This window comes from Calidris pugnax, unplaced genomic scaffold (genome assembly GCF_001431845.1).
Source record: "Calidris pugnax isolate Ruff unplaced genomic scaffold, ASM143184v1 scaffold44, whole genome shotgun sequence".
Taxonomy (NCBI): Eukaryota; Metazoa; Chordata; class Aves; order Charadriiformes; family Scolopacidae; genus Calidris; species Calidris pugnax.
The window spans coordinates 6792558-6805305 of NW_015094506.1; positions in this window are offsets into that span (position 1 = coordinate 6792558).

Consider the following 12748-nt stretch of genomic DNA (forward strand, 5'->3'; position numbering starts at 1 on the left):
TTCCAGTGAGTCGCAGCTAATTAGAGTTAGCATTAGTTAATGTTTGCACAGCTCTGGGATGTGAAAATGGCAATATCATGCTAAGTATTACTCCTGGTGCTTAGACACCATGATTCTTCATAACCAGAGCAGTCAATTAAATTAGCTGGAAGTGGAGAGATGCAGCAATGAGGAAGGCAGAGGAGTTATACAAACATAATACTGTATGCATGATGGCCTGCAGCTGCAGAGGGCAGGGAAAGCTCTACTCCTGCTACTTAGGGAGCCAGAGAGAGAGGTCTCTGTTTGTGTAGGAGGGCAGGCATTCCTCAGCTGTGTTGGGTTGCTGCTGCTGCAGTCCACTGGCTGAGGAAGGGAAGGGTCAGTTCCTGATGGATTTATGGGACAGAGGGGTCTGCTCAAATCTCATGTACCTCTCGCTCAAATACTGTTGAGGATGCTGATTTGCTGTGAAGTCTACAGGACAAAGCTCTGCAGCACTTCCCAGAGAGTGAAGGCCAACCCTGCCTCATGTCTGTCAGCCAGAACCATCCTCAGTGAGGAGCGAGGAAGATTCTTCACCAGGGGCAGCACGGGGCAGCATTTCGCCGGCCACAGTGAAGAACAGCTCTGGGTGTAACACAGCCTGGTAGGTATGCTGTCTCCAGCAGGAGATCCATTTCACCCAGGGTCTTCACACCAGCTGTGGGCAAGGAGCAGACACCCAGGGAGAGCGTAGGAGAAGCAGGGTGGGAAGAGAGCCATCTCTGTTCCCAGCAAGGTGCTGTTCTGAAGGGGGAAGGAAAGTAGTGGGACTTGGTTGAAACCCAAAGAGGGGGATTTAGAAGTGTGCGGTGCCATTTCCCAAATCTGGATTTTGTCCAAGACACTTGGATAAATACCCTGGGTTTTGGCAATTGATCCAGAACAACTACCCAAGTCAGGACCTTGGCTTGCAGCCTCTTTCAGGATCTGTCCCCAGCCACACAGAGGTCCGACCCCCCGTAGGAGTGTGATCCACCAGGGAGGCAGAGGGAGGATTGCCATGCTCTGAATCACCATGCTGTTTCTTGCAGCTCCCCAGTACTAACCTACATATTAGCTGAGGACTTGGCTACAGCTCCTGGCCAGCTTCCATACTCTGCAATTGCATTCTGCTGCCTTGAAATCCCCCTCCTCACACACATGCACATGCGTACCCCATGGTTTCAGAGAGATACAGAAGCTGTCACTGTTTTCTGTCCAAAACTCCAGCACAGTGGTGGAGCTGGCTCTTTCTTCTCAGGCACAGGCTCCATTTCAGTGCCGTAAGACATGAATTATGTGTCTGGAAAGGTTATAAAAACTCCTTGGGACCCTTTGGAAGGAAGATGCAATCTTGAGATGAAAAGTGGTATTAAAATGTCACCTGTTTTGACTGCTGGCGCGATCAGGGCCTGTGGCTTTGACTGGGGAGAGGTATTCTCGTGATGCTCTAAGGCAAAGATTGCTGACACTAAGCACATTCCATTTATGAAGTCATAAAGGTGTCTGTACTAGGTAACTGATTTAGGATTTTGTTCCTCCTTCCTCCTCCTCTCCTTGTCCTGTGGTTTTTCTTCAGCCTCCTCCTCCTCCCCGCACTACCTCTTCTCCTCCCAGAGAAGCCGAATGTCTCCTGCCATCAGAATGATTATTCTCCCCTGTATTAGAATGAATGATTAGTCTCTGTCTAGTTGCCTCCATAATTAAGTGCCGCATGAAAGAATATTCTTGTAAGTAACCATGGCGGTGGCTCCCCATGGGGCTGTTGGGAGGGTGGTACAGCTCTCCATCAGCTTACCCGCCGGGAGGTGGGTTTCCTGCGTGCAGTGGCATTCACACCAGCCCCTGACACAGGTACCACACGTGCAGGCTGCCATGCTTGTAACTGGGGCACGTACCTCCCCAAGGCGGATGTGTGCACGGGATGATCTCTTTGCATTCATTTGTGGGCTGTTACAGTTGTCCCAGCTGATGTGTGTATGCACAGGGGCACACGCTCAGGCCCCTCCCCAACAGGTACCCTAGCCCTACGTACACTCGTGACCAAGGACTGAGCCTCTGCACATCTTCAGCTTACTTTTCTCATTTCCCTGACTGAAAACCATTGGTCTAGTCCTCTCCTGTTTTGGTATACCCCCTGGATAACCCCCATTTCAAGAGCAGGCTGTCTGTGGAGGGCTGGGTGAGGGAAGAGGTGGTGAGCGAAGAAGGGATATTAGACAGCAATAAAGCGTAAAGAACACCCCACCCTTCCTATAAATATCCCAACATCTCCCCTGCTTCCTAGCAGCACTAATGAGGCTCAACAGGAGTGATGGAGGGCGACAAAGGAATCACTGATGAACAATCAGAGATGGTGCTCGGCTGCTAATGGGACTAATGAGCTGCTTTGCATAAGATGAGAGGGAGGGAGGAAGAAGAGCAGATGGGCTCTTAGAGGGAAGGCCAGTGGCAGGAGGAGCACCAGGAGGAGTGCCCTGCAGCGTGGCAGCGCTTGCTGCTGTCTCTCTGCTCCTTCCTCAGCAGGAGGCACTGACCACAGGACAGCCAGCACTGGGCAGCTCTGCTTGAGTGGGTCAGGCACAGCCCACATCTTGGTGTGAACCACAGCTTATTACAACATGCCTCAGCCCATGTGGCAGGTCTTGTATCATCCTTGTGCATCGGAGAGGTTAATCCAACCATTTGCTGAGGAAAGGGGGACACCCTCTGTAACCCAGTGGTCAAGACATGGACGTGTGGACCTCCGAAGGACAATTCACCCTACGCTTAGAGATATCCAAGTTAGAGCAGAAGTGTCAGACTCTGAAAGTGTGTTTACCATGGCAGGCTGGACTGATTCTCCATTTGTCTATCTTCTGAGCAAACACCAGGTATGACCAGGCAGATACCCTGGGGGTTATTAGCCTGCTTTCAAGGGGATTAGCATCTTCTTCCCTACAGCCTGCCCAGGGAGGTGGTGGAGTCACCATCCCTGGAGGTATTTAAGAAATGTGTAGACATGGCTCTTCAGGGCATGCTCTAGTGCCCAAGATTATTGGTTTGTGGTGGGGTGTTGTGTGTGGGGTTGTGGGTGTGGCGTTTAGTTGGTGGGTGGTGTTTTTGGGTTTGTTGTGGATTATTATTTTTTTTTTTTAATGTGGTTGGACTCGATGATCTCGGAGGTCCCTTCCAACCACTAAGATTCTGTGATTCTGTGATTTTGCCAGTAGGAAATGGGGTCCTACTGTAGGGGAAAACCTCAGGTTTCACAGGGAGTTGGCAGCTGTGATAGGGTTAAGGGAGGAGCGTATAGGAGAAAGAGCAGGAGACAGAGGTGTGTGCTGCAAAGGAGAGATGCTGGTCTGTGCCTCAGGCAGGCAGGTATAGGCAGGGTGCGAGTCTTAACTGCAGCCCACACCACTAAGATTTGACAATGATTTTGTGACTTAAAAACCAGGGTGGCCTGGTGCAATCTGGCAATGCATGGCAGGTACACAAAGAGGATTTCCCAGCTTGAGAATACAACACAGGCAAACCACATTTGGGTCACTTTTCCTTGGTATATTCATAGCACTTCTACTATGACTGCTAACGTGAGACTGGAGAGACAATGATGCCCTGTTTTGCCTCTTTGCTGGGTGAGAGCAGGAATGTCTCTGTCACCCTATTTCAGTCCTTGACCCCTCTTATGAGGCTGCTGGCAACCAAATAAGCTATGATCTCTATTGCAATTCGGACAAGCATCTGCTAATAGCCAGCCTGAGGTCCATTAATGCTTTTCCCTTTCACAGAAGCTCCCCAAACAGCCAGAAGATGGTGACGACCGTGCAGCAAGAGCAGCAGGTTAGAAAGGCTGCTGCGTTGCTCTCGTTTGAATTCAGAAGCAGATGCTATAAATTATCTTGCAAATGGAGCTGTAGGAATGATTTTCTGCCTCGCCTCCATAATTTGTTGGCACTTTATCTAGGTGCACAGCTGCGGGTGGGGTGTCCTCACAGGAGGGAGAAGGCACTGAGCCCTCTGCCCACTTATTAGCTTATACTGGGAGAGATGATTGCGGGCTGGGTGCTGCTCCTCTAGCAGAGGGGAGCTGATGAAAAAAACCTTTTTTTTCCTCTAGGGCAGTTTGTGTGCAAGGCTGGACACCAACTCCCGCTCTTGTTACAATCTCCAGCGTAGGGGGCATCTCTAGCATGAGATGGATCTAGAGAACCACTTCTGTATTCAGAGAAGCCTGGGGACTGTGTAAAGCCACCAGGCGTTCAGGTGGTATCTATGCTTCTCTAGCTTTTGCAGGGAAAAGGAGGAATGAAAAGGGATAACGTGGTACTAGGCAGGTGAGATAATTCTATGCTGTGTGCTACGTTGACTTGAAGCCAACCAGTTGGGATGCCCTTAGTGTTGGACCAGGGGAGACTGCATGCCCTGGGGGTGTTCACAGGGAAGCTGTGTTCCCACTCTCCTCAGGCCTTTTCCAGCTGCTGCTTTTTCCCCTCCAGAGTCCTGCATGTTGAATTCCAACATGTGAACTCCCCAATTTGGGCCCTGGAGGATGTGATACCTGAATGTGGACATTTGAGGTGAGCTGTGAGGCAGATCATTTACGGGATCGTTATGTCACTTGTGGGATATTCAGTCCCGTCAAAGCTGCTAAGTCTGTGTACCTTGAGTCCAGCACTCTGCGTCTTGTTGTGAGTGTCCCTGTGTCACCGAAGAGCTACTGAAAATGCTCTTCCTGGATGACTTTCTGGTAGCTTTGCATAGTTGCAGAGGACCCTTGCAGAAAAACCCCATAGGTTTTATCTGACTCTGAATGGAGAATATTGCAAGGAAAAGAAATAAAAAAGACATGGTTGGCTCAAAATCTGGAACCCATCTTTTCAAATGCTGTTTGATGCCTGATCAGAGAAAGAAATCTAGCTCTTTGGAATTGTGATGTGTAATGTAATGATCTCCTTAATGACTGTAGTGATAGGAGGCTAATGGAGGTCAGAATCTTGTACACACACAGATGTACATGTGTAGATTTTGCATGTCCTGAGAGTTTAAAAGAGAGATCCATGAAAGGCCACTGGAGCAGAACTCGCAAGCGGGATGGACAATATGGCACATGAGTTTTGCTGTAACCATTTGTCACTGCGCTGCTGGTGTTGGTAGGGGTGACTGAGTGTCACTTGACTAGGTGGAACAAAAGAGGATCTCGAGGGCAGCCAGTAGCACTAAGTGCGAAAGCCTTGCAATGCAAAATCACAGAGAGCAATGGGAGGACGTTATCTGTGGCCATCAGTCTCTGCCCAGTCTGCTTTCTGTGACGGCTTTGCCAGCTTCAGGCTGTGATTGGCACAGACTGCCAGCTCCTTCCCCAGGGAAAGGGAACAATACTACTTTGCGGCCTTAACACCTATGTACAGTTTTCCCCTTGGGGAGCCAGAGGTGCTAAGATTGCTCATTTGGAGCAGAGTTTTGTAACCTGTTCACCTGCTGCTGATCCTGGCAGTGGGACTTGAGAGCACGTGTACTTTTTTCTCTAGCTACTGGAGCGCTTCAATCTCCACTTGCCTCTCTCCCATGCTCCTTTACCCAACAGCTAGCTGGGCAGAGACAAAAAGAGGAGGAAGGAGACCAGATAGCCCTGCCTTAAAATTCAGGAGAGTGTGGTTGTAGCTGCCCTAAGTGACTATGCTGCAGTGGATCAACGTAGAGGTATCTTCCTTCCAGCTGGTAAATGCTCTCCTGCTTCCTCTATGTAATATGCTATTATGGCTGAAGGATGCTGAGTTATTTTTTGTTTAGTTGTTACTGTTTCTGGTTTGCAAAGAAAATGCCTTTGCTGAATCCACGGTGGCCATAGAGCTGTTATGCTGCCTGTATTCATTCCATCGGTATGATTGTCCTGGATTTCATCAGCTAAGCTGCATCTGCTGAATTCTTCAGCTGAACACCTGGAGATACTATTCTGGAGATACTTGTATTGTTAGACATTTGGATAGAGGTCAAGGGCTGTAGGTTCAAACACTTCTATCACAAACTTCCAGTGCAAGTTTAGACAAGGTGCTTTAGCCCCTTACACCTCATGCCTACCTCCCATCTGCAAAATACAGATCTCTAAATCCTTCTCTTCCCCACTTGGATTTTAAGTTCTTTGGAGCAAAGGGCTTATTTTTACAACATGCATAACAGTCTCTCTTTGGGCTTCTGAGCATCACCATGCCATAGACAGAAAGTTTCAGTTAGTATTAAAGCTGATCATTTTTAGTAAGTGATGATCTAATGATGCTCTTTGCAAGAGGATGAAAGCTACGCTTGGAGTCCTGTTCTAGTTCTTATGTCAGTATCTTCTGTATCTCTTAAGTTCCCTCTCCTGTTTCATATTCCTTTTTTCTCTTGAATTCTTTTATGCTGTGCTGCTGGGGCAAAATAGCTGCCACGGACCACCTCAGGTTTGCCAAATATGTATATGGGCAATGGGAGGTGACAGATGGGAACAAAGTCCTCTGATCTTAGAAGAGAACTGTAACTTCGTAATCCAAAATCTGCAGTCAAGAAGGATTTTAACTCATAAGTTTCTGTTGACACCTCAGACTGTATTCATACACCAAAGAAGCATGGTGGAAGGGCAAAAAAACCTAATGCACCCAAACCTTCACAGACATTTGGCCTGTGGCAGTCATCTACTTGTGCCCAGGAGCTCACTCTCTGTCGTCTATGGAGACACCCATTTCTGGGAGCTATGTAACATCTGGGCACTTACATACATCAAGTAGAATATTTACAAATGCACCCAGTTGAGGGAAGGAGTCTCTGTAATAATCTTTCACTTCACCAGCATCCCTAACAGGAAAAGTCTTCTTTCTCTGGTAGATTGCTCCAGCAGAAGCACCATAGGCCCTGTTGCCATGGAAACAAAACCTTTTCCTTCTCATATTTCAATAATGTATTGAAGATTTTCAGGGCCTTTTCCCCTTTTTCCTCTGCTTGGCCTTTCAGCATTTACTGTGCATCATATGCTAGAAGTGCAATGCTCTTATTCTTCAAAACCAAACAAAAACCAACCCACAAAATTGTTCTTCCATCTCAACTGACTCTCTCTCTCTGCCATTCCTTCTCTCTTACTTCTTTTCTCTGTCATTTGATGGCTTAGGCTTTCTGTGGCAATCTAACCCAGAAACAGCAATTTACTTTGTGTGATATCAAGTTCCTTTGCTTGTGCCCAAAAGCCCTCCCTGAGGGTGAGGGAGAAGCGCTGCTGCCGTGGTCCTGTCTTGCAGATGAAGATTTTTTTTCCTGGTTACACAATGCGGTTGAATGTCTTTTGGGGTATTGGGGTTGAGGAGGCAGGAGGTGTAAGGATTTCCACTCATGGGAAGAAAGTGATGAAATGTGCTTTCACAGCAACGATTTCCATCTCTGCAGTTTCAATGCCTTACAGTCTCTGCTGTGAAACCCACAGCCCCAGCCTGCTTGCTTCATTGCGTAGAGCTCGGTGCACCTGCTTATTAAAGTCTCAGTTGTTGAATAGCACAGTAGATGAAATTAAGAAGAGATCTAGGAGCAGTTAAGCCCTGAGCTTTAGATATGGTCTTCACTATGCTGTGCAGATGCCTGTTTTCTTGCATAGTCCATTGCCCTAACAAGCCCTCTAAACAATGTGTGTCCCTCTTCAGCAGAAGTTCCTCCCTTATGGTCCACAGGCAAGTGCCAGCTTGTAAAAACCTTTGTGAAAAGCCTAGAGAAGGGTCTTATGTTGGTGGTCATCATGGTACATCCTCCAAGTATTCATGGGCTTCAGTTCAGATAAACATTATTATGAGCACATGCCCTCATCGCTGCTTTCCTCCACTCTGTGTGTTCCTCCACAAGCGCAGCTTTGGGTACCTTTGCTCTTACCTGCTAAGCTGACTACAAAGGATGTAGTTTGTTTGAGTTTTGTTGCTTCTGAGTGTGTGGGAATAACTGTCAGCCCTAGAGGGCAAACAGTGTTTTCTAGAAGATTAAAAAAAGAAAAAGGCAATTTATTTGAATACAGCAGGGGTTTGGACAGCACTGAAAGCATCCTCTGACCCATCAAAAGAATAAGCTAGGACATCAAAAAGCACTAGAGAATGCACAGGGTTACTGCATTTACCTGTCAAGAAAAAAAAAAGGAGCTGGATCTCATAGCTGACATACTGAGATGGGATGACAAGAGAGTAGTTAAACAACAGCCAGTCTTAATGGGTGTTGGGCCTGCTGCAGAAAGAGGGAAAAATAAAGGAGGGGTTTCCTATGATTCAAATCGCTCCTTTTAGGTAGCACAGGAACACAGGAGCTAAACCAGTCATCAACCATTGTCACTAACTCCTCATCATGTATAGCAGTTGGCCCACTCCAGGAGAAGGTGAGAGGGGAGCATTACCAGAGCTCGTTGTGTGCGCTGCTGGAAGGCTTAAGACTGCAACAGCACAGCGTACACGTATGACTGCTTCCCAGGGAGATTAGTCTCTGCTGTGTTCTTATCTGTGCTCTCAAACGGAGTCAGGCTGAGCTAAGTCATTATTTGGTTAGGAGACCCGTAACTTGGGCTGGAAAAAGGTTTTGAACGGATTCAGCGTTGGTGAAATTCCCACAGAGTCCATGCAAAACCCTGTTTGTGAGTCAAAGGTGTGCATTTGGCTGTGGGAGGTGCCCTCTTTCTGGGGGGTAGAAACACAACACTGGGTACTTGAAGTCATGGAAGGGTTTGCTCCCCAGGTCCAAATGACACAGGGAGGAGAAAGTGCTAAACCCCACTCAGAGTTCACAGCCTAACGATAGAATTGTCTACCGCCAAGGAAAGTGCTTGAGACTAAACCATTATGTAATTGCACTGTAAACTCATAATTACTTATTGTGTTCCCTTCCAAAGATGTAGGGCTGAACAGAGTGTCTCTTATTTTGTAGCAATTACTGATAACAAATGGTTTAGTTAAAGCTTACTAAAGATACTTTTGGTCAAAGCCTCTATTTTTCCAGCGTGGACTAGAACTTAATATTTTTGGCCACAGTCCAAAGAGGTGACATTTCAAACTATGAATAAAACTAGCATAACAACTTGCAATCGTGCGAGGACAACTAAGATCTACGTTTCCTGTAATTCCTTCTGTTGCCTGCTGTTTTTTCTCATGATCTGGACCATCTCAGTTTGGTTAAACAGCCAAATAAAAAGGCAAGAGCCATCTTTCTGCTACGGTTCTGTCGAGTGCCTTGAACAAGAGCTGTTGGGAACCGCTGCTGGGGGCTGAGGTGTAGGACCCCACCAGCAGAGATGAGAATTCTGTGGCGATGAGATGAGCAGAGATGGGCTGCACAGAGCTGGGAGGGTGGTCCCGTGGGAAATGTAATTATCACACTGGTGCCAGTCACAGTGGCCCTGGGGCTTAAATCCCCATGATCAGGGTTATCAGGGAGTGATCAGTGCTGGCAGGAAAAGGGGAGCAGTTTAAGCAGATGGGATCTCTCTAATCTTCCTAGTAGTTGTGTTTGTGCGTTGGTGCCATGAGGGCAAATAATCTGGGCATCTAAATCCCTTGTCTACACTTGGAGTTTATCCAAATGGATGTCAAGGTAAACAATCGCAAATCCTGGCTTGGACTGCCTACCTTTCAGGCCCCCAGCGATGTCGCAAGGCTGGGTGGTTGCGGACTGCCGTCCCTGCCAAATGTACACAAGGCTTACTCCGAATGTGTCCTTCGGAGCAGAGCAGCCTTCCTGGCATGGCTTTTAGGAGCCAAGCCCTGTGCTGGCACCCAACATGAGTGAGGTTCTACTCCCCTGCGCCAGTCTGCAGCCTCATCATGTGGTGGAAAGGGGCTCTGGGACTGATAAAGAGCAGGAATTTGGGACAGCTGGGAGTGTGTGGGTGATGACCTCTCCCAGGAGATTTTGTGTGCAGACCGTTGTCCCCAGGCGAGGGTCTGTGCTCTTCAGACGGCAGCAATGTGAAGCTGCAGGAGCTTGGCTGGGCTCCCTGTGGCCCTCTGCTGTAGTCATGTGCCATGATGTTGTGCCCCAGAGCTGCCTGGCTTGGGGGGTATCAATCAGCAGAGCCATGTGGCATGGGGAGGAGACCAGTCTATTTTCTGGGGAAGAGGGAGGCTGCCTGTGAGTGCCGTTTGGTTGTGGTAGGAGCAGTGGACGTGTCTCTGCCCACCAAAGAGGTGCATCCTCCAGCCACCCCACCCCAACCTAGCTCTGCTGGCCCCTTTCATCCCAGAGCCTGTAGCTGTCACACTGCTGTCTTGGAGCTTAAATGTTTCCTGCTTCCCTACCTGCCCAGAGGCTGCTTCCTACCCCTCCCCAAAGACCAGCCCCAGCCCACCTTCCTTCTGTACCCCCCTCCTAACTCCTTCAGAGCTGCCCACCTCTAAGTGAAGTCTGCCACAACCCCCACAGTGCCTTTTTTATCAAATGTCTCCCTCTTCACTCTTGTCAGTGACAATTTCTGCTGGTTCGTGTGGCTGCTCCAGCCCCCCCTCACTTGCATCCCCAAGGGAATGATAGCTCCAGTGCATCCTGCACATGTGCAAACAGCTGGATGCAGAAAGCACTTGCCAAAATTCCTCCTCCGGATGAATCAAAGAGTACAAAAAAAAAGACATGTCTAGGGAGGACTTGAACTATGCTAGTTCTATTTTTGTCGACTTCTGCTGGGGTTCAGTAACTTTGTCTAATTATTTTTTTTGTACCTATGATGCATTTGTTTAAAAAATGAAGTTTTGGGAGGAGAACAGTGAGCTAATTGGGCATTTGGGCCAAGTTTGTGAAAAGATCTTGGAATTTTGAAACAATTAATTTTGAACACAGCTAAAGATTTGATTTCGGTGATTTTTGAAAAGGACTCAAAAATTTAAAACATTATTTGTATTTTTCAGAAAAAACTGCTCTTGTTGAAAACAAGAAAAGCAGGAACATCTTTTCAGAGTGATCAAATATCTCCAAACTGTAAGAGAGGTTGGTTTGGAAAGAATGAAAAGGGTCAGGCTGGATCCAGCATAAACTACTTTGCTTAAAATCTGCTTAAAAATATTGGTTTGGGTTGAATCCTATTGGAGGCTATATAAAAATGAATAATCATCTCCCCAGCTCTACTTTACACAACAGTGGGAAATGCTGGAGGTGGATTTGCACACTTTTGAATGGAGACAACCTTGGTTTTGCATGGTACAGAAAGAAAGAGACAGTCAAAGCACAAAAGAATGTACAACCTCTAAAGAAAATGACAGAGGGAAAAAGAAATACAGAGGGAAAGGATACATCCTGTCCGCAACAAGGAAGCCTTGGTAATATGTATTTGTTTTATGGTGATATGTTTTATTAATGACTTTTTAAACATTGTTTGGCCTTGTTTAAACACCAGTTTTATACTAAATCGGTTTACAAAACAATTGAATTAAGTCAGGCAATCTCTTAGAGCACAGACACCTGTATCAGTTTAAGTGTTTATATTGGCTTAGCTTGTGTCAGTAAATCATCCTTCCTTCGCTGCCCAGCTTCTTTCCACGGCAGCCGTTTGATTGCATTGCAGGTGGCTTTGCCTCCCTCTCTCCCTCTGGAATTTGACCCCGTCCCCCTGCAGCAGAAGAGCAGTGAGTGGGGAGGAGGACAGGCTGACTGGGCCTTTCTCCCTGGTGGGCTTTTCAGAAGGTGGATCTTGAGGAGGAAAAAGAGGCAGAGGGGAGGGCTAGCAGCTTTGCAGCTGCAGTGCCTGCACCATCTCAGGGATGCAGCTTGCAGTCGACTACAGTGGAGCGCTGGCTCTCCCAACAGCCATTTTAGTCACAAGTGCTCAGACCCCCACAAAAAAGAAGGGCTGGTTTTTTTTTTTCCAAAAGTAAGCAGTGCATGTGAAGGCACCACTTCTTCCTGCTTTGTACCCGTGCTGGTTAAACTTCCCCCTGCCCCAAAATGTTTTCCGCAAATGTCTTTTAGCCGGGGTCACAGCGATGCTGCTGTGATTTGTCTTTGACTTCCACCAAAGCAGGATTCCTCAGTGGCTTCTGCAGCGCGGGCCCCAGAGACATGCAGAGCAGTGAGTGCCCCTCTCAAACCAACCTCTGCTGATCGACATCCCTGATGTTTTTTGCACCTTCTTGCAGTTTACTGGGTGCCGGTCCCAGCAGGGTGGCCAGGGTCCGTGATGGAGCCATGTGGATCCCAGCACCCATCCTGGAGACCTTGTACCACCACTTCTGGTGCATGGGCTGTGGGGGCTGCCCTTCCAGGGCACCTGGGTGGGATGTCGCTGGGTGGATAAAGAGGGACTGGAGCTTTCCTGCCGTACGACAAGCTCACCGGTTAGAACAGCCCCATGTAGGCATTCAGTGGGGAAGGAGGAAGGTCTTACGCCCCTAACCGGTGCCTGGGTAACGTTATTTTTGCAGTGTTAATTTTGTGTCCCAGGGTGGAAGAGGATGACCCTGTGCCGTCAGACTCACCAGCCCTTCGGGACTCGGCGGGACCCTGGGGTGGGCGCAGGGGAGAAGGACCCTCCCTCCGGGAGAGCAGCCGGACAGGGAGGGGGCCGGGTGTGATGCCCTGTGTGCAGGCCCACCCTTCCAGAGGCACCCAAGGGTCAGCCAGAGGAGTGGGGGCGAGCACACACGGGTTCCCCCGAGAGCCCCACGCCGGGACGAGACCTGCGGGAGGAGGAAAGCGGGGGTGGGCTGTCCCCACAGCCGCCCCGGGGCTGCGGCGGGGCCGGGGAGCGGCGGGGCCGCGCCGCCAGCGGGGGTCGGCGGGCGCCACC